This window comes from Aphelocoma coerulescens, chromosome 7 (genome assembly GCF_041296385.1).
Source record: "Aphelocoma coerulescens isolate FSJ_1873_10779 chromosome 7, UR_Acoe_1.0, whole genome shotgun sequence".
NCBI lineage: Eukaryota > Metazoa > Chordata > Aves > Passeriformes > Corvidae > Aphelocoma > Aphelocoma coerulescens.
This window is the reverse complement of record NC_091021.1, coordinates 37,490,457-37,516,888: the sequence shown is the minus strand read 5'-3', so window position 1 is coordinate 37,516,888 and position 26,432 is coordinate 37,490,457. Positions and strand designations below refer to the sequence as shown.

At 42.1% G+C, this 26,432-nt stretch overlaps 1 long non-coding RNA gene across 4 annotated transcripts in view; it reads left to right on the top strand.

The window, feature by feature from the left end:
* Window positions 1-20,671: 20,671 nt before the first annotated feature.
* Window positions 20,672-26,432, top strand: part of LOC138113229 (uncharacterized) — a 48,813-nt gene continuing 43,052 nt past the window's right edge. For all 4 annotated transcript variants that reach the window (XR_011152054.1, XR_011152055.1, XR_011152056.1 and 1 more), the window contains exon 1: window positions 20,672-20,840. This is a non-coding gene — a long non-coding RNA (uncharacterized lncRNA). The remainder of the gene's footprint in view (window positions 20,841-26,432) is intronic.

The following is a 26,432-nucleotide window of genomic DNA, read 5'->3' as shown; positions in this document are numbered from 1 at the left end:
GGAGCCCCAGTGGCGCTGGCTGCCCTAAAAAATGCCAAATTAATGGGGTGAACACCAGTAAAAACCAGTTCCAGAGGCGCCCATCTCATGAGAGGAAGGAGTGAACTATAAAAATCTGTGACATTTGACTGTTGCTGATTTATCTCCAATTCAGGCTGCTTAACTTAACTTAAGCACAGCCAGAGTATTTGCTCAAGCCCTGAGCTGACAAGAACAGAGCACCGGCCATTATTCCTGCCGGAGAGTCGGGGGCTTGAGCCATCCATCCTGCAATTCCTTGAATTCCCAAAGCTTTTCACGCGGCTTCCTCAAGGACAGCGCTCATGTCTCAGGCGCTGCGGTGACAGATGGGATACAACGTGTCATGTGATGGATAACGCCGGAGCCACAGCACTTAATCCTTCTAATACTAATAGCAGCATTATCATAGAGATTTATGAGAATGTCAGTTCCAAGTTCCCAGTTCCATTCATGGGTTTTTAAAACTTCAGCTGCAAAAAACATGCATCCATCCCATTAATTCTAATTATCATGGTTCATCTTCTCAGCAGTTTTGTACTCCGGAACCTTTCAGTGCAAATTAACGTACCAAAAAAGTGTATTAATTAATATTTGTAGCTTTTAATTTCTGCGAGAGTGTTGTCTGGAAGCAGCTGGCAGTACAGGGCCGCTGCTATTGAATCTTTGCCAAACAAGTGCAGATGTAATTTTGTTATCTCTTGCTTAGTCATTTACGCAAATTAATTTGAACAATTAGCCTTTTACTGGTCCTTCATGAATCATGCAAAAGGAATCTGCCAAAAAATTGCTACTTGACAGAAAAGAATTGGTTAACGTTGTACGTCTTCCAAAAAGGTATTAGTGTGTTTGGGATAAAGGAGAACTTCAGGAACAATCTTAGTGATTTTATTTTTCTTTTGTATGCCTTATCTATTCCACTTTACACTGTTGATTATCGCTGGGGAACAAAAATTCTGAAAGAAGAATAAGCAGCAGGAATTTGGGAACTTTTGGATGAATACCAAAAAAAAAGTGAAGTTCCTTGCCTGGATATTGCCTTGAGTCCACTGCTTGCAGAGCTGTGCTGAGGTTGTACAGAGAGGAGGTTGGTGCTGAGGTCACTCCAAAAAGAGCAGATTGACTCATTATCTGAAAAAATACCCAAATCTTTCATTTCTTTGGACATCAATGTAAAGGAAGTCTATTACCTCACCCAAATGTCTCTTGTCTTAGTAAAAGAGGCTCCCATATAAGAGCTGAAACTTTTATTTAACTAAAGTGGAGAATGTCAACTCCTCTGTGAAGGCTGGGTTTGAATGACAGGAAGCTCAGACGTTTCATTGCTCTTTTCTTAAAGATCAAACTGATTTTTCACCAGATAATCAAACTTACCAGCAGACGGTGCCATCCAGAGATTTTGAGTAATCCTGTCAATGGAAATCTGTCTCAGTTGCTGTTATTGTAAACACCCTCTTTAATTTTTTTTCCTCAACATTTTTACATACATCCTTTTAATTTAAATTGTATTGCATAAATCTGAGCTTAGTGATGGATATTCCTAATTCTCAGCCCAGCTAATTGTTACCTGTCCCTCTGATTTCACTGCTGAGAAAGTTCTTGCAATTTTGAAAGGTTCCTGGACGTGCTGTAGTGTTCTCTAGGTGAATTAAATAGAATTAATGGTTGGCAGCATCCAGAATGAAGGGATTGGGTCGACATAGTAATAATATATAGATCTATAAATAATGCTAACACTGATATATTTAAATAACACATTACAATTTGGTCCATCTCCTCACCCATCTCGACAGGACGTTGATCCCGCAGAACAGGGAAAGTTTTTCCCAGGGCAGTAATAGGACCATCCCATTTTGCCTGAAAATTTGACTGCAGCTGTGGAAACAACTTCAGAATTCAATATTTCTTTTGTGGCAATCACACTAGAGCTCAAACAAGTGCTGACTCTTCGTTAGCTGAGCCAGGCAGCCCTGTGCAAATTCCATCACTCCAGCAGGGGAAGGTAGGGGTCCCTTTCCCTCTAATTGTTTTTTCCAAGCTGCGATTTCACAGCCTGTATTGTTATTTCCATTTGTCCATTTGATTGTGGAGAGAAGAGACCAGATGTTGTGTGACAAATCATAGCTATTTGCAATCTGTTGGAATTCTTATAAATTGTACCGGGGATCATTTTCTGATAACTGATCCTGCAATCACTTGTGCACGTGCATCACTTAGAGCACGAGATGTCCTATTGAAGATTGTGGATCTATTCATGTGCCTCAATTAAACACCCACCACAGGCATTTGTGGGAATGTTTGTGGTGGGAAATAGGCGGATATTTGGAACTCGCCCGTTTGATTCACCGTCGCGTTGATTTCCATTTCATCAAATCCCACGTTATTGTCACACCGTAAAACTTGAAATCGGCTCATGGTTTTTATTGTAATTAGGGTATGTAGGGCTCAAAATTTGGCTGAAGTTTATCCTGCAGCACAGTGATCCAATTTTGTTTACTAAATCGTAATTCGCAACAAATAGTTCCTTCAGGAAAGTGCATCCAGCCCAGCCTTTTTATCCATCTGTTTTTAGGGGCTGTGGCTAATCAGAGAAGTGGTCTCTCTCTGCCACACTGAGAAGAATGAAGTTAGTTCCTCTGTAATTGAAAGTATCAGTAGTAAACTTGGCTGGAGCTTGATTAATGGTATATTAAAATCAGAGTCTTCGTGGTGAGTGCTAGATAAGGAGTTTTGGGCAAATTACTTGGTTACTGGGAAACCTTTAAATTTTAATCATGGAGACACTTCAGCATCATTAGGAACTGAAAAAGACAATGGGCACTGGGAGGAAGTTATGTGAATTGATGTGCTTTTCAATCTCTTCTTCTGTGGGGCTGTTGAGTGATGCATGGGCTGCAATCGAGGATCCTCTTGCTCCCCATGCCCCTGATTGCTGTTGTTATAATTTAGTGTTATCCAGTTCTTTATGATCATGGAAATCAGATGAGTTACTTGCAAAAGATGGAAGGTTTTAGCATAAGAAGATGTGGCTTAAGGGCCTGGATTGTGTCTGCTGTTTGGCTGGATATGGGGGGAGGCTGTACCCTCTGTTTAGAACGAGTGGAAATAGCAAAACAGGCTCTTTTACACACATTTATTGTTTAATGTGATAATAACACAAATCTCAAACCTACATTTACACTTCACTTTGAGATCCATCCTTGTCTGAGAGCACATGCATGCCTGAGCTGTGTATGGGTTCATGTATGTGGTACCTGTGATTATTTATATTTTTTATCTGTATTCATTAGCTATATATTCATCTATATTTACAGAGACATGAGGTGTTGCAATAGCACTTTATGAGGATCCACGTGGGATGTAAACCTCTCTCCTGGCTGACAGATCCAATTTAAAGAGTGCCAATAAAACTGGTGCACCCAACACCCCACACCTGTTGGTCCTGCCTGGGATTTTGAAGCAACTCTAAGAATGTCAGGCTCTCCTCTCCAGTGTAATGGAATAGACAAAAAATGCTCAACATACTCAAAGTGACAGCAGCAAGGGCTACAAAATCCCCTAGCTTTTCCAGGGAAGCATACAATGACCACTGTAATTCAAAATAACTTTTTGCCTTCTCTATTCCTGTTGGAAAACCTTTCTCCTGCCAAAAGATGTTATATTCTTTTAATAAGCTGAATTTATTTATAGCCTGTTCATGTTGGCACCAACCTTTCCTAGCGATTTCAAGTAGTTTTATCCATGTCTTCATTCATTTTACTGCTAAATAAGTGACTTTGTTTCTTTCTCATCACTTAAGTGAGGTTGGACTTCTTCCTGAGTATTCCATATTTTGATGAATTTTCCTCCTGCCTGTGAATAGAGTGCAGCACTAGGCAGTCCCAACATGGTGCTTGTAGAAGAGTGGGAATATTCTCCTATTTATAATGAGAATATTATTCCTTCCCCATCAGAAGATGTTCCCACCATTTGTGTTCATGGGGCTGTTGCATCAGTGATTTATGTTCATCATATCATGAAATCTTTGCCTCCTTCTTCCATTTCCAAAACCAGCCTCAAAAGTAGCAGTTATTCACTCCTAAGTTCCTGAACTTGCAGTTTTGTGTTGCTAAATGTTATCCTACTTCTGTCATTGAAATCCCCAGATCATTTCATTTACCTGTCGTCTGATATTCCTCGGAGTCGGCACTGCCTTCCAAATTCATGTCAGGAAAAACAATGTAATTGGTGTCCTCACATCCTCTGTCAAATTAATTATCAAAATTGTTAAATAAGATCAGTTCTGACACCTGAGCAATGTAGGATTAACAGCGATTTGTCCAAAGTCACTTTGGAGTGCCGTGAAGGAAAAGGTCTAAATCCCAGTGTGTTCTCCAGAGAAACATCCATTTTCTGCCTAAAGGGAAATATGTACTCGGAAATTGTAGGCTGGGAAAAGTAGTTTATTTCTAGCAAAGACAGAACCTGCTTCAACAAAATATTTGCAGGAAAAGAAACTTCTTTTTTTGTAATATCTGCACCAGTCATTATTGGAGAAGCTGGTTGGGAATGATCCTCGTTCATATGGGATGCAGGAATCCCAAATCCAAGCTGCTGGCCTTAAAAAGGCACAGTAACCATCTACAAGGAGATTCTTTCCCTGGGAATATCCCATTCACCCATTCACTGGGTTTCTTGTTGATGCAGATTAGAAACATTATTAAAATGAAGGAAATTTTCATTTAGGAGGACACAATTTTCTATCCAAAATAGCCACAGGCTGGAATTCTTGCCACAGAAAACAAACTGCCAGACCAAAATGTGAGAGGAAGAGACATATCCTGGCATGGTGAGTTGTGCTTTTTTATTTTATTCTTTTAATAGAGAATGTGTACTCAGGAATTGGGAATAGTAGAACAAGTCCTAGGGGGTTATGGATTTAATGGAAGGGGATGAAGTTGTTGTGGGAACATGTTGTTTAATAAATTTTCTCATTCAGATGTTTATTGTATGGTTTATGGTGACTTAAGCTTATTATGTGCCCCTTTTTAATTTACCATGTAATGATTGTGCATATGTGTACAGCCAATTAATACATCCAGAACAGATAAAAACACTGGGAGAAGCCCCTCTGATGAACCAATTCACCTTTGTTTATAGTGCAAGACTTAAATTTCACCAGTATCAGGTCATCCCATATCTCTGTATCTACAGAATATGGAAAAATGGAATGTGAAGAACGTATTTCACAAATATTTTTGAAGTTCAGGATTTTAAAGGTGGCACTGTGTCATTTACAGGGAGTTTTGGATTTCACACGCCTCGTTTTATGTTTGCAGAGCCCAGTGCTGAGCTGAGAACCAGAGACAAATCTGAGGCCTCTAAAAATGCAATGTTTATCTCTATGTGGTTTAGATTTGCCTTATCAGCCTTGCAGAAGAGGAGTGTCTGTGGGACAGGCTTGGGTTATTTATCAGCTTCAAAATGTTCATAAATATGTCTGAAAAGTTGAAAAGAGAGTCTGTGTTGGGGGGTTGTTCAGCAGCTGTAGGAGGGGCTGGAATTCTGCCTGGTGGGAAGGCCTGGAATCGAGGGCCAGTACATGGCATTACATGGGGTCCCTTCCCAAAGCCACCTCTCTTTTTTATAATTATGGCAATTCAGAGCTTATCCTTCATCTTCCCTTCCCTTCCCTTCCCTTCCCTTCCCTTCCCTTCCCTTCCCTTCCCTTCCCTTCCCTTCCCTTCCCTTCCCTTCCCTTCCCTTCCCTTCCCTTCCCTTCCCTTCCCTTCCCTTCCCTTCCCTTCCCTTCCCTTCCCTTCCCTTCCCTTCCCTTCCCTTCCCTTCCCTTCCCTTCCCTTCCCTTCCCTTCCCTTCCCTTCCCTTCCCTTCCCTTCCCTTCCCTTCCCTTCCCTTCCCCTCCCCTCCCCTCCCCTCCCCTCCCCTCCCCTCCCCTCCCCTCCCCTCCCCTCCCCTCCCCTCCCCTCCCCTCCCTTCCCTTCCCTTCCCTTCCCTTCCCTTCCCTTCCCTTCCCTTCCCTTCCCTTCCCTTCCCTTCCCTTCCCTTCCCTTCCCTTCCCTTCCCTTCCCTTCCCTTCCCTTCCCTTCCCTTCCCTTCCCTTCCCTTCCCTTCCCTTCCCTTCCCTTCCCTTCCCTTCCCTTCCCTTCCCTTCCCTTCCCTTCCCTTCCCTTCCCTTCCCTTCCCTTCCCTTCCCTTCCCTTCCCTTCCCTTCCCTTCCCTTCCCTTCCCTTCCCTTCCCTTCCCTTCCCTTCCCTTCCCTTCCCTTCCCTTCCCTTCCCTTCCCTTCCCTTCCCTTCCCTTCCCCTCCCCTCCCCTCCCCTCCCCTCCCCTCCCCTCCCCTCCCCTCCCCTCCCCTCCCCTCCCCTCCCCTCTCTTCATTACTATTATTATTAATAACATTATCATAATTGATTTCAATTATTAATCTGGTCTTATCTAACCCACAGGTTTCTCCAGTTCTCCTCCCCATCCCACAGAGAGGGAGGGAGCAGGTGGCTGTGTGGGATTTAGCTGCTGGCTGAGTTTAAGCCACGACAATCTCTTTCTCTCTCAATTTTTTTGTCTTCCTTTCTCACCTCATCCATGGGAGAGGAGAGAAATCAGGAAAAAAAAAAATCTGATTAAAGATCCATCACAAATTAATGAACAAAAGTGCAATCCTGGCACTTCATGCTGGAATGGAACATTTTAAAAAATCACGAAGTGAGACATAAGAACACTAGAAAAGTTTGGATTGGGGCATAAAAATTCTTTGGAAGGCTGTGTGCTAATCAACAGCAAATGTAAGAATCCCTCAGGCTGAAAGGGCAGTGAGTGACTGTATTTTTTACATTGGAGTTTTTCAATCAGCTTTTTCGGAGTGTGGCTTCTCATTATGATAATGATGATGGGATTAATTATCACCATGAGAACAAGTGATAACGGCACTTTGAACTGTGTTTGTCACCACATGACACAGGCTATTGCTTGTTTTTACATTCCCAGGACGTGTGGGCATGGAGAGGTGCTGGTTTGGCTCTGGAAAAGGGCCCAGCTGGGCAGGAGATGTCACAGGAGGACAAACAGCAACCTGGCAACCTCCTTACCTGGTTGCATTGGGATATCACCAGGAAAACAACTGGAATTAGTCCTTGGGATTAACGTTCAGCTGCAGCAGGTGATTTAAATGTGCTAAGTGTAAATATGTGCTTGTCATATAATGTTGTCACATCAGCCAAATTTCCAAAATTGATAAAAACAATTGTCAAATTTAGAAAGTTTGTTTCAGCCTGTGCTGGAGAGGGAACATAAACCAGAGTGGTGGGAAAAGCGAGGCAACCGAGGGCACTTTTCATCCTGAGAATAAATCCATGAATCCCAGAACATTTCCCTGCAGCAGGAGCAGTGTGGGGTGGCTGGCAGAGCAAAACACTGACAATATTCGGTATTTTCCATTCGTGAGCTGTGCCCAGTGAATATTTTAGAGTAATATTTAAATAGAGAATGAAAATATAGAGAGATATAGTGGGCCATAACGGAGAGTTATAGGGAATTAGAAATTTGTGATGTAATCTGGTCATAGCATGGGATGTTCATCTTTACAACCAAACTGTTCCTAAGTCACAGCATGGATGATTCTGGAAAAAAGGAAGCTTCTGACTCCTGCATACACTTGATAAAGTTGTTGTCAAAAAAATTACTTGTTTGGTTTTTTTTTTTTTTTAATGAAGTTTAAGCATTTATCTGCTGCTTATGGGACTTCCAGAAGCCATTTTTTGTCTGAAGACCTCACTATTTGTTGCAATTTGTTTTCATATAAATGGTTACCCATGTGGAAGAATGTGCTCTGGAAGTTTTTCCTTGTAATTAAATTGATTCAGGGGACATGTAAGCAGCTCCTGGTGCTCTTTAGCTTCTCTTACTTTAGTAACTAATTAATGTACAACTGACACACACGTACTCAGCTTTCATAATGTTATCTGATTAATAAGCAATAACCACCTCAGTAAATCAAAATTAAATGCCTACTTATGGCAGTGAGTTTAGAACCCTCCTGCCTAGAGACTTTCCATTGATTGATTCATTAAATATTTCATTGACAGATGAAAAGAAGAGGAAAGAATCCTTGTGAGCAGCTTTGCCTTTTGTTTTATAGGGAAAGTTTTATACCATTGGTTCACTGAAGAAGTAAAAGTTCTGCAAAGGGTCTGAAAAACTAGCAGTGGGCAGGGATGGGTTGTGCTCCAGGCAGTGCTGGAGAGGGAAAGAGGGATCCCAGAGCAATAAATCACTCTCTGAATTGATGAGCCCATTTTTTGGATAATTATTGCCCTGCTGGAACTGCCCAAAGTCCTGCCAGTGGTTTCATGAAAGGGACTGGAAGCTTGATGAAGGGTGAGGGAATAAAATATCTCCAAGAAGTTGGAAGAAGAGAGGGGCAGCCTCCTTCTGCAAAGGTAAATGCTTCTGGAGAAGAAATGTGAGCACTTAATTCCCAACAAAATTCACTAAATCCTGCTTTCCCCATGGACCTCCCAGTCAGCAGCATCAAATGGGATGACAACTCTCGGTTTTAGGTCACAGGTGAAAGTTCAGAAAAGAAGCACTTCACTTCCCAAACTGTTCCTTCTAGGGGGAAGCTTTCCCTTCCAGCTATACCAGACTATTCTGGCTACTTCCTGATGCTTCATGAAAAATGGACTTGTTCTTTAATAAATATGCTGTTTTCTGATGCAAAGAAACCAGTGCCAAGGGAGAGATACATATTCAGGATTACAGTATTATTTTTTAGGCCCACGTTTCTCACGAACTTGCAGGTGTACAGCCAGGTTCACCACTTAAGAATTAAATTTGTTACTCAGAGATTTTTCATAAGTTCCCATTCCCATTTTTTTGCCATTTTATACTCATTAAGTTGCACAAAGTGTTGGTTACACCAAGATACCTCGACGAATGGAGGCCAAATGTGCAGCATGATCAGTTCACGGAGCTGTAGGCGGGTGAGTGAAGGAGTGTGTGGGATTGGGAAGGCAGAGGGTTAATAGTGTATCATACTTCAGGAATAGAAATGGTTTCACAGGGAAAATGAGAAGTAATTACATGAAAATAGATAATTCTTTGCGTTTCAAATGTAGCAAGTTAGAAAAAATTTAATTTTTTTTTTTTTTTGCTGGTCTGGTTTTTAATGTTTCTTTGACTTGGCACTTACTTACAGTCTGCTTTCTATCTTCAGATTTTTACCTGGTGTTGAAGGCTATTCATTAGGAAATAAAGTAAAATCAGTGAAATAGAATATGCAAATTGCATTTCAGTCCACAGTAGCTTCTGCTTATGGTAAACTTTGGTATAATAAAATGTTTTGGCTCTGAGATTACTTCTACACTAAGGAGTTTTTGGCTGTAAAAAAAGCTGTTCTAGACCAGAACCAAACACAAAGATTATTTTTTTTACTATACGGTGAAACTTTATCTTTTTGTCGCTGCGTTAACCTGAAAACCATAAAGATACATCTTCGTTTTCCTTTAAACTTCTTTTCCCAGTGGTTCCTTTTTAACTCATTCCTATAACAGTCTGTTTTAAGCAACACCAGTGACAGCAAAACCTATGAGGGTTTTCAAATTCAATAACCAGGCCTGGAAAGGAGGCATCCCTCATCTCAGCTTCAGCTGAGTAACTGCAGATCCTTAACATTACCCTCTACACTGGAGGTCTTCGGAGCCATCAATCTGCTGGAAATGTGCTGACAGCTCCGAGCGGTTCCGCGGCGTCTGAGCCGTGCTGTGCTGCTCCAGGAGCTCTGAGATCACTGCAGAGCCATGACTGACGAGCACAGGGGTGAAGATGCTGCCCCTGCAGCACTGAACACACGTGTTGGGCAGCTCTGGGCACGTGTGAGAGCTCTGGGGGGATGGCACAGCTTTGGTCCTTCTCCTCTTCTCCCCAAGGCTGGGAAATGCTGGTGGGAGGATGGAATTGTAAGTGCGTGAGGAAAATGGGAATGGTTTTTAAGGCTTTGTAGAATATAACTGAGATTCAAACCTGTGCATCCTCTACCTCATCCTCCTACATCCCCAAAACACCTTTCTGCAGTTTTGCTTTCCTGATGTGGAAATCGCAGGATCGTTGAGGTTGGGAAAGAGCTCCAAGGTCATCGAGCCCAAGCTGTGCCCGATGCCCACCTTGTCCCCAGCCCAGAGCCCTGAGTGCCACCTCCAGGCATTCCTTGGACACCTCCAGGGATGGGCACTCCAAACCTCCCTGGGCAGCCCCTGGCAATGTTTCGCAACCCTTTCCTTGTAGAAAATCCTTCTGGAGATTGTTGTTCTGTGGGTTGTCTCTGGGTCTTGCACTGGCCAAAACAGAGCTGTGTGTCCTCAGCAGGACCTTTTCTGTGTCACCTCTGCCTTCCTCTTGAGCAGGTTTCTGCCCTGCTCACAGACCACCTGCAAAGGCACAGGAATTATTTTGGAATCAAGCATTCATATAATAAAAATGAAGTTTCCCTGTTTTTCAGTTTGGATGATCTTTCATTGTTTCTTGAAATTAGATTTTAACCATATGTACAATAATTATAATGATACAATCATTGCAATAACTTATAACAATGTTACAATAATTTCTTCATGTAACATTTCTATTTTTAACGATGCCAAAGGAAGCTGAGTACACACAGTAGGGAGATTATATGAATATATTGGGATTGTTGATGTGTCCCATTAATTCCTGGACCTGATGAATGTTTCCCTTGCAAATATGTGAAGGGGATGCATTCTGATATTTCTCACAGTATAGACCAAAGCCAGGAGTTTAAGGCTTTGTGAATCAGTTAAATACCCAAACAGCATCAAAATGTAGTGGGAATTGGATCTTTAAACCCCTTCAGCTACAGTCTTCTGCCTGAAGAATTCCACCACAAACCAATGGTTTATGCCAAGTAGGAATAATTCTTAGGTTCAGTACAGAGACCTCCTCTCCTCTCCTCTCCTCTCCTCTCCTCTCCTCTCCTCTCCTCTCCTCTCCTCTCCTCTCCTCTCCTCTCCTCTCCTCTCCTCTCCTCTCCTCTCCTCTCCTCTCCTCTCCTCTCCTCTCCTCTCCTCTCCTCTCCTCTCCTCTCCTCTCCTCTCCTCTCCTCTCCTCTCCTCTCCTCTCCTCTCCTCTCCTCTCCTCTCCTCTCCTCTCCTCTCCTCTCCTCTCCTCTCCTCTCCTCTCCTCTCCTCTCCTCTCCTCTCCTCTCCTCTCCTCTCCTCTCCTCTCCTCTCCTCTCCTCTCCTCTCCTCTCCTCTCCTCTCCTCTCCTCCCCCTTTTTTCCTTTCCATCTCCTCTGCCTTTGATGTCTTTGGTCACAAAACACAGTTTTATTTCCACCTGCCCTGTACCACTGTCCTGCTCCAGCAATTCTGGGCCACACTCTGCCTGCCTTAGGCCTGGAGCCGCTCCCATTCCCTCTGTGTGAGCCAAGGATGATTCTCTGCCCTCTGTGCAAGGTCGTGTGGCCTTGCACAGAGCTGAGTGGCTCTGAGATGCTAATGCCATTCTCCAGCTCAGTGGAGCTGCTCCACCAGCAGCCCTGATGAGTGAGAGACACAGTGGCACTGCAGCAAGGCTGGGGCTGACCCCAGCCTCTGGTTGCTGCTCTGAGATACCTTTGGGCAAAGCTGCTCAACCACATCACAAACGACTTGCCCCAAGACTGGAGCACTCACTGTTCGCTGCATACTCCTCTCTAATGCTCGAGTTTTTCTTTCTTGAGAAAAGATTAAAGAAGAGAATTACATTGGAACTGGTGGAGGCATGATCCATGCTCCCTTGATTATATGGAAACATTAAAATATCATCAGCATGTTAATTTTATCAACTGAACTGGATGAGATTTATTCCTCTCTCTTATCTATTGCATTAGGCTGGAAATACAATTTATTCTGATGGTGGGAATGTCAGACAGAGAGACCAAAAACATCTGGACATCTTAATATGAGACAAATTTTCTAGGATGTACATTGACCCTTTAAAATTAATTCTGCTAATAAAGAGGCAGGAATTTCATGGCCTATTCATCTTTCCAAATCGAGCCCCAGTTCTTTATGGGGGTAAAACAGGTGGGAGCAGTGAAGGTTCCTTTGAGGGCTTGTGGTTCTCATGTCTTTTGTCGCATATTTGAGAATCAAATACAATAGGTTAAATATAAATATAAATATAAATATAAATATAAATATAAACCACACAACATCATATAAAACCCAGCCATTGCAAACTACAGGATTAATAAAAATAACTGAAAATTCTCCTGGGAAAACAATGTATCTTAAACATTCTCCAGGTCTGCATTGCTGGATTTTCTTTCTAAATGTATAAAATCATTATTAATTAAAACCAGCCGTGAAGAAACCCCCCAAAAAACCATCTCCTTGCTCATTGAAAGGTAGTTTCCATTTAAAAAAAATATCCTGTATTACAGGATGTAGATTATCCCAGAACCTTCTCAGCCTGTGGAGGAGGGTGGCTGACATTTCTCCTCTGATGTTTGGGGTCCTTGTCCTGGGAAGCACACGGAAGCAAAGACACACCTGCGGCTCTGTGCCCGCCTGGCACGCTCCGATTCCCATTTTCCTGGGAGCACAGAGGAGGAAAGCAGAGCAGTGAGCTCTAATTCAATACTTCCCTTTCAGCCTGCTCCGGGTTGGCTGCATTTTCATGTGGCTTCCCCTGGAAGTTCCAGGCTCGCCCGTAGCAATAACTTGATAATTGTTCTGGGAAGAGACTCAGCGCTGCTATCTTATGCACAAGTAAACAGGCATCTATAAGATTAAGAATTATAAGCCAGGGCTTTGACACAACCATCAGTTATGCCAGATGCAAATAATTTATTCTTTGTCAGTTCAAATACACAGCCTTGTTTGGATGGCTGAAATTTATACTGGCACCAGAATGCAGCACGATGTTGTTTCAGCGGGGTGTCGGAACCGCAGAGATGCAGCCCACACGACCCAAAAAGAGGGAGGAAAATGTTATTTATACTTTCTGAGGGTAACTCATCATTGTGATGTGGTAATAGGTGATGTAATAACTTCTTCTTGTAGTGGGATGATATGTGGGGAGGCCCTGGCACAGGGTGCCCAGAGAAGCTGTGGTTGCTCCTGGACCCCTGGAAGTGTCCAAGGCCAGGTTGGACGGGGCTTGGAGCCACCTGGGATAGTGGGAGGTGTTGGGGCTGGAAGGAGATGAGCTTTAAGATCCCTTCCACCCCGAACCATTCTGTTATTCTATGATTCTGCATATCCTCCTTGACATGGAATCATGGAATTGTTTAGGCTGGAAAGAACTCTCCCTACCAGCGTGCTAAACTGTTCAGGTTTTCCAAAGGAAAGCAAAGTGTGTAGAGAAGGAGCCTGAATGAAATGGAGGGCTTTTCTAACCTGAAAGATTCCATGATTCTGTGAACCACTTTATGCATACTAAAGTCAGACACATCTCCAGGATTATTTGGCACCATAGACATTGAGTTAAAGTTTGGTGAGATGGTCAAATAATTTTTTTCCCATACCATCAGCTGAGAATCCTGCTCATTTTGTAGGACTTCAGCTCACAAGGATTTACTGGACAACAGAAAAAGTGGAATTTGAGCCACACATCCTAAGCCGAGTTCATAACAGCCCCCATTTCCAATAACAAAACCAGCAGTGACAGTGATATATGGCTTTTTTTATGAGACCTGATAACTGATGGATATGTGATCTTATAAATGCTTAGACAAACTAATGCACATAATTATATTTTCCATTTGAAGTCTATTGCTCGGCATTCTAATACAATATCATTAGTCGGAATGGCCACAATGATACAGCTTGGGCAGTTTGTCACAGTAATTACGGGGTGATTATTTTTGACTGGAATAAAGATTTCAGTTTTAGTATGGTAGAAAGCATAATCACAAATTAGAAACAGTCTCAGAATAAAGAAATATCAGGGAGAGGGACTTTAAATATGGATTATAGTGCAATTCTAAAACAATTTCTTTAAAGAAGTGCACTCATTTGGCTGAAAGTGGGACTACTTTTAGGTTCATAGCAAGTTCCTTCCCAAAAGGATGACAATTACCTAATTAACAGTTCCTGTGTGTAAGGTTTTTGTAAAAGGGAAAATCTGGGCATCGTAAGGAAGGCTTGACTTGTAATTTACATAACTGCTAAAATGGGCTTTGTTTTTTCAGTCGACTCAAAAATACATCATTTGTCTTCACCATGTTCAGGAGGGTTGATTAAAGTAGACACTGTCCTCACATCTGTATTGAAAACTGTATTAATCAATTGATTAATCACGAGGCATTAATCAAAATCTTCCTTAAGTGTTTTACTTTTGGAGCAGCTCTTAGTATTTCCTATCAGATTCCTTTTAAGGTGTCCATTATAAAGATTAAATTTGGGTGGTAAATATTGAGGGGTTGAAGCACACGTGGCTTTCCCCTTGAAGGTCACAGCCATTGCTCATTAGTGTTACTTTTAATGGGATAAGAAGCAAAAGTTTTTAATATGTGACTACACCAATTAATCAAACCTACATTTGATTTCCTTTCCAGTAAGCAGAAATTTCTGGTGGTGTAAAAACTTTGAATACTTCAGGCTATGCTTAAAAATATTCCAAGAATTTAAGGAATTTAAGCCGTATGTGCAGATATAATGAACTGATGCTCTAATTATAACTACTGGTTTTTAAATATTCTGCTTTACAAATATTGATTTTAAGGTATCCTGGACAGTTTTCATGAAGGTTATATTTAAATAATCTAATTTTCCCATACAATGAATGAATGCCAAACTTCAGACCACTGTCATGAAGCTTCTTAGAAGTTATTTTTGAGTACTTAGTGAATTCAAGTGAGCCAAAGAGGACCTTTACAAGGAAGCTGATCATCGGAGCATTCTGCTCTGTTTTTGCTCATTCCTGTTTGTTTTTTCAGTCTGAAACATTAAACACCGGCGCTCCAGCAAATGTACTTTTGGAAGCATCAATCCAGCACAAAAGAACACCACTGATTACAAATCTCTTCAAGTGCAGGCAAATGTCTCTTCATCTCCCAATCCCTCTGTAAGTGATTCTTTAAGAGAGATTTGCTGATTCCTCGTTGGGGCTGCTCTCATGACAGACTGGAAATACCTATTTTCCTACTGACTGCTTTTTCTACAGGGGGGAAAAAAAAATTGTAGGGGAAACACCAAACCCAAGCATATGCTATTTGGATTTATTTGGATTTTACAGTACACCAAAAAATGTGCATCTGGCATCCCCATCACCTCTGGCAAAAGTTTAAAGAAACAAGAAATCAAAGCAGAGCAAATTAAATCCTGCAGCCACTTCCCTTTCCCTGAAGAAGCTGCCTTAAAAAATTTCCAGTGCTTTTCTAGGTAGTTCTGTATGTAGAGATTGCCAGCTACTGATTTTATAGAGCTCCTAAGCACTCGTTTTTAGGGGATGGGTTCAAAGTGAACAAAGTACAGACAGAGCTCTATTAAATCTCTTAAATTAAGGGGTATTTAATGATTTGAACAGCAGCAGCCCCTGAGGCTGGGCAGCCTCAGGACCCCCTTGTGCTGCTGACTCTAAAGAGGGGCCCTGAAAATTGGCAGGCAAAGGAACCCAGGAGATCCTCAGGAAGTTTATCCCAACCCAGGGATGGGACATCAGCAGGAGGAGTGGGATTGGGAATGTCTGAATGGAGGCAGAGCTTTTAGAACAGCCTTTCTCATCAGATGATGATGTTATACAGCAGTAGTTATTCTGCCTTTAAAGCCACTAAAATCCATGAAAAATGTTGTGTGCCTTTAAAAATGATGCTGGGCTGCTTGTCCTGTAATGATGTGGAAGAGAAACTTGTGCTCTAAATCTTGAACCAATCAACAATTTGGAAATAAGTTCAAACCTGAGTGGCTCTTCCACAGCTGAAAAAAACCCTGCTTAGGTTTTGCTCTGGGTGGTGGAGGTTGGTGGCCTTCAGCAGGAAAGGGAATGCAATCTGCACAATTCCCTTTAGTCCTTCCTCCTGCAAAGAGATCCCAATAATAATTCCGTGGTGCGTTCGTTTGGGGCTGATCATCTTTATCCTGAGCTGCTGTGGTGGCATTGGGAAAAGTGGGATGGGGTTTAGAAATTCCTGCTGGGTGATTTATCCCTAAGGCACCTTCTGTTTTAACAGAATTATGTTCAGCAGTCCCTCAGTTTGGGTCATGGAGAACACTCATCCCATGGCACTGATCCCCTGACATTGACGTGCTGGATTTATCGGTGGTTTGTTACCACTCAGGGCTTTTTGTTGCTGTTTTGGTTTGCTTTTTATTTTATGGAAATAGGGGCCAGAGAAAGAAGATATGGAAATATGTGAATTATAATATATGAGATATAAAATGCATACTATAAATATAATAATAATAATATAAAGGATTATTGATTCACAAAATCCTAAATGGTTTGGGTTGGAAGGCACCTTAAAGCCCATCTTGTCCCACCCCTGCCAAGGGCAGGGACACCTTCCACTATCCCAGCTTGCCCCAAACCCTGTCCAACCTTGCCTTAAACACTTGGAAAATAAAATATTTAATGTTTAGTACTTAATATTGCAATTATATGTAATAGTTATTATAAATATTGGTAAATTAAGCATTTTATTATATTCACAAAAATAAAAATACTATGTGGAAAATATATAATATAATTAAAATTATTATCATTTGTCTGTAGCACCACCAGGCTGTTTGGTGTGAGATCTTTCTCTGAACATTGAAAATGTATTTCTGTGGGTTTTAAGAAGATGAAATTTATCTAAAATTTTGTTCTGAATTAAATTTTTATGTTTTGCCATGGATTATATTCCCTTTTCCTTTTCCTTTTCCTTTTCCTTTTCCTTTTCTTTTCCTTTTCCTTTTCCTTTTCCTTTCCTTCTTTCCCTTCTATCACACCATGGCCTAAAAATTTCCAGATGATCATGTAACTTTAACAACATTTGTGGTATCCTGTATGACTGGAACATTAAAATCCATTGCCGTTACCTGTTGAATTAAAAGAAAAGGGTGAAGAAAAAAGAAAGAGGTGGGGATGAAATTGTAAAATGTGTTGTGTGTGAGACACTGTCTGTGTAAACTGAATATTTTCACATTGCCAGGTGACTTCCATTCAGGAATCTTTAAGGCAGCAGGTGAGGAGCTCCATGAGCTGCTCTGGATGTTTTTTAAGGTATCTTGGACGTGGTGTTTGAAAGTGTTTCTGTAAGCCAAGGACAAGGCTCTGCCTGCAAGCAGAGAGTGCAGGCTGGGGACACAGGGACCTCCAGCCCCCTGGATCCATGGGAGCCCTCTCCAGAAGCTCACTGCAATCCCAGAATTACAAAGGGAGGATCTCCTGGAGCTGTGCTGGGAGGGCTCCAGGCTGCTCTTTCATTTCCAGTGCCTGCAGTTCAAGGAGGAACATGAACTGGCTGACAGGAGTTCCCAGGATGGCTGCAAGTGGGAGCAGCTCTGATGGAAAAGGAGCCTTAGGAGGGGAGGTTTGGGGTCAGCCTCCAGTCCCTGACAATGTGGGGGTGACCCCCTCGGAGCTGCTTTGGAATGGGAACAGACTGACTGCTTTTTTTTTGACCTGGCAAGCAGCAGTATTTGGAAGCTGAGGTTAGGCCACGCCAGCCTGGGACTGAGATTCACTTTTCCTGCAGAAAGGCAACTGAAGTCAGGATGAGATCACTGAGCCGTGGTGGATGCCCTGTCCTTCACAGCCTAAACAAGAGCTTAGTTTGGGGTTTTTGAAAGTATATATGTTTAGTTCAGTTTGTAGAGAACAGCCTGAGGCTGGCGTTCTCAGAGAGCTGAGTGTCCTCTCAGAAATAGTCACAGCAGCTTTCACATGGGCTGCTCTTCCTAAAACAGCAGAGAAATGCAGCTGGAACAGCCTGGAAAAGGGTCAGGAGATGGGGCAGGAGGTGATGGTTAGGAAAGGTTTTAATCATCACAAAATCCCATTGGAAGGAGCCTTAAAGCTCATCCCATTACTTCCCTGCCATGGCAGGGACACCTCCCACTGTCCCAGGCTGCTCCAAGCCCCAATGTCCAGCCTTTGCTTGGGCACTGCCAGGGATCCAGGGGCAGCCCCAGCTGCTCTGGGCACCCTGTGCCAGGGCTTGCCCACCCTCACCATAAAAATTTCCTCCAAATATCCCCTCTAACCCTGCCCTCTGGCAGTTTAATGAGATGCTTTTTCCCAAAGATGACCATTAAATAGGAACTTTCACACGTCTTTTCTGGTGGGCTGTGACATCCCTTCTGAGTTAAGCCTGGCCTACTTGACAGCTGTATTTGCAGAATGGCCACTGCCACTCCAAGTAAAAGGTAATGACAGCATTTGTCCTGCACAGAAAATCCTCTGTCTTGAAGGGTTTTGTGTATAGAAGCAAAGGAAAGAAATCCTGAAATAGGTCATAGAACGACCACCCCACAGTGATAAGAAACCCCCAAAAATTCTTACAAATAATAGGTTTTTTTTTCAGGGTTATTTTAATTTGGAGTGTAACCACAGCAGTAACACAAGATAAGGAACCTTCCTGCTCCTGTGATGCCTTTTTCCTCCAACATCTGGGTGAGCACAGGGATTCCTCTGGATGTACTATTATTACTATTAGTATATATTTGTTGTTATTATTATTATTAATAATAATATTATTATTATATACCTAAAAAAAAAGAAGTTTTTTACCATTTAATTTTAAAAAGAAATCTATTTTTAGCTGTCCTATTTCAGCACGGAGCATCTTTTGAACGCCGAATTATCAAGCCTTGGAAATGAACAGTGCAAAGAAAAAAGAAAACAACAATGCACCTTTAATAATGGCATTGGAAATGCCAGAGGAATGCTGGAGCTGCTCCGTGTGCTGCCCCTGTTCCCTGCCTGCTGCTCTGCATTGGCACGTGTGCCTCGATTGTTCCAACCCCTCAGTGTCTGCACGTCGAGGGCACATTTTTGTTATTGCAGAAAGCCTACATTTGACCTTTCTTTGTAATTGTGCCACCAGTTGAATTCTGCTTTGGTTCATGGCAATTTACTCCATCCTTTGAGAGTTCACTAGTTAATTATTGCCAAGTGAATTTTTAATTTGCTCCGATGATTGCATTGGTGAATGCAGTCATTAGCGGGAAATTTATTTTAGGAATTGGCACTAGAGGGAGCTAAGTAATTGTATCATTTATGGATCTGGGACGGGGAGAAAAAGAACATTCATTAAAAACTTGCTTTTTTTCTGAACCTGCTGATTTTACAAATATGGCAGCTATGCCTCAGCAAATTAGAAGTGATAATGAATTAGTTAATTTTCCTTACTGAAAACTGCTATGCTCAGATTATTAAGTTACTGTATTTCTCTTTTACCAGCTACCAGCCAGTAAATTAGGATTTCTAGGACTCTTCTGGGAGGAGGAATTTTTGTAACTATTATCCTTGTTTATCATTATTTTGGTCTTAACAGAATTAAAATGCTCACAGATACCCTCCTGAAGTATCCATGTGCTCCCAGATGCATTCCAGGATGGATGGCCCTGTCGGATGCTGCGGCTCTGTGAGAGGAGCAGAGCCTGGAGCCTTTCTGGACTGAGCCAAAGCTGGGCCTGGACACAAAGTGCTGCATTTTCTAGCCCAAAGTTCACTGAAATAAGTGGAATCTCATTTTAATTCAGTGGCAGCTCACTCAGAATTTTTGTCTTTACTGTTCACCTTTATTTTAGTGGAGCTGCTGGAGCCAGTCCAGAGGAGGTCACGGAGATGCTCCAAGGCTGGAGCCCCTCTGGAGCCAGGCTGGGAGAGCTGGGGGTGTTCACCTGGAGAAGGGAAGGCTCCAGGGAGAGCTCAGAGCCCCTTGCAGGGCCTAAAGGGGCTCCAGGAGAGCTGGAGAGGGACTGGGGACAAGGGATGGAGGGACAGGACGCAGGGAATGGCTTCCCACTGCCAGAGGACAGGGATGGCTGTGAGGTGAGCAGGCCCTGGCACAGGGTGCCCAGAGAAGCTGTGGCTGCCCCTGGATCCCTGAAGTGCCCAAGGCCAGGTTGGAGCACTCTGGGGTAGTGGGAGGTGTCCCTGCCCATGGCAGGGAGTGGAACTGGATGAGCTTTGAGCTCCCTTCCAACCCAACCCATTCCATGATCTCCACAGCTCCCAGAGCAGCCCCATGCTGGATCCCAGCATGTGGAATGTGCACACCTGTATCCCACAGCCTGCTGAGGGTGCAGGTGTGGCTGTGGTTCAGAAGGTCCCAGAATTATCCCTAAACTGCCATGCTGCTGTTGCTGCACTGCTCTGGCCAGCTGAGGAAATGGTGAGGTTTTAGTGTGATATAAACTGTGTGCAAAAAATTTCCAAACCCAAGAGCTGATGCTTCCTTTCTTTACCAAAAAAGTCACCTCCCAAGGTAGTGTGCCCAATAAACAGAAAGTAATGCAGACAGATAACTAAAATAAATGAAAATCCTGAATCCAAGATGTAGCAACTGGCCTGGATTCTTTGATAAGGGTGAGAACCTCTGACTTTATAATGAAAAACCACTGATAAAAATTCCTGAAATGTGGTGGCTTTCTGAGCCCCCACCTGCGAGCGTTTATGTAATTTTCCCCCAATTTCATCCTTTATTCAGGCCCTGGGAAGGCACCACCACTCCCACACTCCCCACCTGGGAGCTGTACTGGTTTCACCTGCTGAGCATCATGTCCACTGCTTTGAAGTGGGTCCCTTTTCCCAGAGTTTTTTGCCTGGATGGAAGGATGGGATTACTCTGTTGCTGGTGTTGGATACAAGGATATGTCCTCCTTTGCATGCTCACAGAGGTAGGTGCAATCAGGGACAAAGATGAGGATAATACTGGGGTTTTTGTGTTTATTTTTATGCCTCCTTGTATTTTTTTTTTCCTGGGATTTTAAAGGTGTTCTACACCTGCAGCCCTGAACAGTTATGAGTGTCTTTGCAAAATTCTCTATTTCTGTGTTGTATTCCCTTCCACTGCCCAGAACCTTTTTCTGAAGTTCCTCAATGAAAAATCCCTGAGCCTTGAAACTCAGTTTCCTGTGAAATCCTATGGAAAGCAAAAACCACATTTCATGCTTTTGATACTACACCTATTGTTCAGTAGGTTAAATTGATATAAGGAATAACATTTTCAATCCAGAGCAAGTTTTAATTTTCCCTTTTGTGCCATATGTGTGTGTGGGCAATGGGAAAAATTATTTGGAGTTCTGGTGGGGTGGGTGTGTTCCCCCAGTGGCTTTCTCCATCCTTGGCTCCAAAAAGAAACCTCTGGGGTGGGAACTATGGATGAGATTGAGGAGTTTGATATTGCTGTGCAACAACTGGGGCTCAGAACCAACACAAATTCTTTCTATTCCTAGTAGAGTGGTTTTTGTTAGGAAATATCCAGCTATTTCTGGCTTTTCAAACCGGTGCCAAAAGGTTGGGAACTTAGAGTGGAGTAAAACCCCTCTCAGGAAGGGCAGCGCTCAAGGCATCTCTGCTTTTCCAGAAGAGTTTATTTTTTAATTCCATGGATTCAGCTTTATTCTGCACCTAAAATCTGTGCTCTGAGGGTCAGGGATTACAGGTAACAGGGTTTTTAAAAGTGTCTGGGAAAACTTTGTAACTCTGCGTCTACTTCATGCATTTCTTTCCAAATTTCATTTGGAAGTGAGGGAATCTTGTAGCATCTTTTAGATACTCCTAATTTTTCTTTAGGAGTATCTCTGGTATTAAACCCCATCCCTGGAAGTGTTGAAGACCAGGTTGGACAGGGTTTGGAGTAACCTGGGATAGTGGAAGGTGTCCCTGTCCACAGAAGGGGGGGTGGAACAAGAAGGGTTTTAAGGTGCCTTCAACCCAAACCATTCTGTTGATGTGCAAGGATATGCAGTGCTAGAAAAATCCTGGTTTTTCCCTGATTTTGTCAATCAAGAGCACAGGGAAGGGTTGGAAGGGTATTGCACACCCTTTACATGGACTATGAACCAGCATCAGGCACATGGAGATTCATCTGGGATGGGATCCATCCTCATGGTCTCCCAAAAATCAGGTGGTCTACGTTCAAAGCCTGGAGGATTTGGAAGATTTTTGTTTTTTGGAATGAAGTGGCTAAAAATAAAATATTTCTTTCACAAGAGACATTGATTTCATATCAATTCTGCCTGGCCAGAGAAAGAAAAGAGAATTACACTGGTTGGTCTGATCATTAATGCCATGTCAGAGCCCTCTGGTCACAGTTTTGCTGATGTCCCCAAAACAGAACAGATTGTTTTATTGCTCTTAGGCCTGAGAACACAGAGCCTGGTGTTGTTCCAGTCCATAAGGAATAAACCAGTGCTCTGTGTGTCCCATCCTGCCTGGGAGGAGAAGCCTTTAACTTTCAGAGGGTTATCTCAGTATTTGCCTTCAAATCCTCTCTTAAAGCAGAGCTTTTTCTACCTTCCTGAAGTGGTTGGGGAAGCATAATAAAGGTTCTTTTTTCCCCCTCTTCTTTTTTTTTCCTCCCCCTCTTCTTTTTTTTTCCTCCCCCTCTTCTTTTTTTTTCCTCCCCCTCTTCTTTTTTTTTCCTCCCCCTCTTCTTTTTTTTTCCTCCCCCTCTTCTTTTTTTTTCCTCCCCCTCTTCTTTTTTTTTCCTCCCCCTCTTCTTTTTTTTTCCTCCCCCTCTTCTTTTTTTTTCCTCCCCCTCTTCTTTTTTTTTCCTCCCCCTCTTCTTTTTTTTTCCTCCCCCTCTTCTTTTTTTTTCCTCCCCCTCTTCTTTTTTTTTCCTCCCCCTCTTCTTTTTTTTTCCTCCCCCTCTTCTTTTTTTTTCCTCCCCCTCTTCTTTTTTTTTCCTCCCCCTCTTCTTTTTTTTTCCTCCCCCTCTTCTTTTTTTTTCCTCCCCCTCTTCTTTTTTTTTCCTCCCCCTCTTCTTTTTTTTTCCTCCCCCTCTTCTTTTTTTTTCCTCCCCCTCTTCTTTTTTTTTCCTCCCCCTCTTCTTTTTTTTTCCTCCCCCTCTTCTTTTTTTTTCCTCCCCCTCTTCTTTTTTTTTCCTCCCCCTCTTCTTTTTTTTTCCTCCCCCTCTTCTTTTTTTTTCCTCCCCCTCTTCTTTTTTTTTCCTCCCCCTCTTCTTTTTTTTTCCTCCCCCTCTTCTTTTTTTTTCCTCCCCCTCTTCTTTTTTTTTCCTCCCCCTCTTCTTTTTTTTTCCTCCCCCTCTTCTTTTTTTTTCCTCCCCCTCTTCTTCTTTTTTTTCCCCCCCTCTTCTTCTTTTTTTTCCCCCTCCTCTTCTTCTTTTTTTTCCCCCTCCTCTTCTTCTTTTTTTTCCCCCTCCTCTTCTTTTTTTTTTTCCCCCTCCTCTTCTTTTTTTTTTTCCCCCTCCTCTTCTTTTTTTTTTTCCCCCTCCTCTTCTTTTTTTTTTTCCCCCTCCTCTTCTTTTTTTTTTTCCCCCTCCTCTTCTTTTTTTTTTTCCCCCTCCTCTTCTTTTTTTTTTCCCCCTCCTCTTCTTTTTTTTTTTCCCTCCTCTTCTTTTTTTTTTTTCCCTCCTCTTCTTTTTTTTTTTTTTTCCCCTCCTCTTCTTTTTTTTTTTTCCCTCCTCTTCTTTTTTTTTTTTTTTCCCCTCCTCTTCTTTTTTCCTTTTAGGATAGGCTGAGATTCTGGGGCACAAGATGGCAGCAGAAGGAAAATTTACTCCCACCAGAAATACCTGACGTGTCTAAACTGCAAAAATCTGACTTGAGGTGTTGCTCAAGTTTTTAAAATTATTTCAGCAGATTTAATGAAACTTCTTACTGAAGACAGTCAAGCACTTGAGCATCTAAAAAATCCTCTCACTCTTTCAAAACCTTGGTGATTCTTAAAACAAACAAAAAAGATTTTTAGCTCAAACTTCTTTCTAGTAAATATTTTTGCTGGTTCCTCTCCTTCCCTCCTGTCCCACTTATTTACTTTCACCAACAGGAGACTTAGACTTTCTAAGGCAGTTGTTCAACAGCTTTTTTATGTCAAAAATATCCTATGTATGCCCCTTTAGTAGGTACTTGTCAGGGCAGTGGGTATTGTTCCTAAAACAAAGCCAATTTATAACAAATTCAACCCTTCCATGCTGAATTTGGATATTTTAGTCCCCAAATTAATTTTTTTACTAGAAATTGCAGCTTTGGTAGAGCCTTTGACTTCACTGGGTAAGGAAATGTAGGCTTTTAGGTCCTGAAAAGAGAAATATTCAACACATTTTGGGAGTTTTGGTATTACAGTGGCTGTTCTAGCACAGTGGAAGTTGGAAAAATCTCAGTGAGGTTTTACCTTCATCTCCCCAGAGTTCTCCTTGGTTTGGCTTCATGGTCCTCCTACTTTGTGGGACAATTTCCTGATGTTTGATGTTTGCTGTTCTGTGCTTTGGAGAGCTGATGGGTTTCATGTGCCTCCATGAGGTTTTCCTGGACATGCTCATGTAGCAGAAATACCCTTTTAAAGTGAATTTCCAAGGTGTGCTGCTCTTGGGGAAATTATTTGGCACCAGCTTTGCTTTCTGGAGCTGAACAACAAATCCCACAAATTGTAGGGAGTACCTCTGGGAAACCTGTGCATTTTCCCTGAGGTTTGTGCTGCCCATCCATGCAGTTGTGGCAAAAGTGTAAAAGCCAGACACAAACCCTCTGCATTTCCTTTGTTTTTACTCCCCTGGGACCATCTGCAGTGGCCTAAAAAATAAATATGTAGTGGCCAAGGCACAGCTCTGGGCATGAGCTTGGCCACTGAGGGCCACAGCTGTAAAAACTTTGGTGGTGTTAGAAAGCACTTGTGACACTTGAAGTGCTGGTGTGAACAGTTTGTGAGAGTTTTATGGCACATATTCCAGGGTAACAAAGCTCTTTACTAGAAACTCACATTTCACGTAATTCCTTGTGGCCATTATCTAAACCACAGTGATTTACTGCACATTTTTGTGCCTTCAAAATCTCCCTACCTCATTAGGCTGCAGTTTATTCCACATAAAATAGATCCTACACAACAAGAAGGAAAAAAAAAACTGAATAAACCGAGGTGACCCATTTATTTATACAATACTCAAGTATTTCTGATTCTCTCTTTAAAGATGGAATCTTTCCTGTTGATTACCAGGCATGGGGTGTCCCTGGGCACCCTTGAGTTCCTGTTGCCTTCTGGTTTGCCAACAAATAGATGTTAAAGAGATTCTCCAGGTAGTAATGGAGAGCTTGGAAGAAGTCAGATCCAGTTATCCTTATATTTTTCCCTGAATTTTTAGACAAATACAGATATTTTCCACTGCCTACCCAGCTGCAGAAGGGTTGCCTTGGTGTTTCACTGGATTGGACTCCATGATCCTGAGGGGTCCCTTCCAACTCAGCATTTTTGGTGATTCCATGATTTATTTCTCATCTTTTCCTTAACCCAAAGGGTGCAGATTTTTCTGAAATTGTGGTTGGCCTCTCCTGCAAGACTTCTGATGGTTGGAGTCATTTCCTATCCCACATTTGATTTTTTTTTTTTAATTGATGTGCTTGTTTGGCTTTTCATTTTTTTTTTCCCTTTGTGTTTCTCCCCACCTTTAAGGTATGAACTGGACACTCCCTTTGGATTTAGTTGGGCTCCAGCAGCACAGCCACTGCTGTAACAGTGATGGGAAAGTCCAGGGATCAGCTATGAGACTTTTCCATATCAATTATCATTTACACTTCATGTATGACCAGTTTTTCTTCATCCATTTGCCTCCAAAAAATCAATGTCTGTGTGTAACACACAGAAAAATGTCTCTCCATATCTAAAAACTCTAAAATATCTTAGATCTCAGAGAAGGCTGGGCTGTTGAATAGTTCACTAAAACCTGAAATAAGTTGAGTATAATGCAGAATTTGGCGTGGTTCAGCTGATGGCAGGAATGAATTCATTTCCATGCTGATCTACATTTCTCATGGTGAAATACCTTGATTTTTTTGCTGTTTGGTGCAGTTAAAGGGAGGCAGCACCTGATTTTCAGAGGGATTTGTTCTCATACAAATAAGAATTTCCAGCTAACTCAGCTGTCCTGAAGGTTCCTACCTTCAGCAAAACTACACCAGACTTGGCTTTTGGATATTTGTTCAAGATCTCTACAGCAAAAAAATCACTTTGGTCTACCCAGCTATTTCTTCATCATGATGTGAAACTGAGTTCATATGATACAATTATATATATATTTACATGTTTTATATGTTGTATTTTTTATTTCTTATATTCAAGTTGGGTATTTATCTGAATTTTAGAGTTTTATTCAGAACTATTAGAGAGGGTGGGTTGTACATGGAATAAAAGTCTTGTTTCTCAGTAGTTTTTAATAGGAGCAGTTTTAGCACCCTCAAAATATTAGGAGGGGACATAAGAGAAGGAGGACCTCAAAATAAGAGGAGAGACAGTCTTTTGAAATATTTTTAATT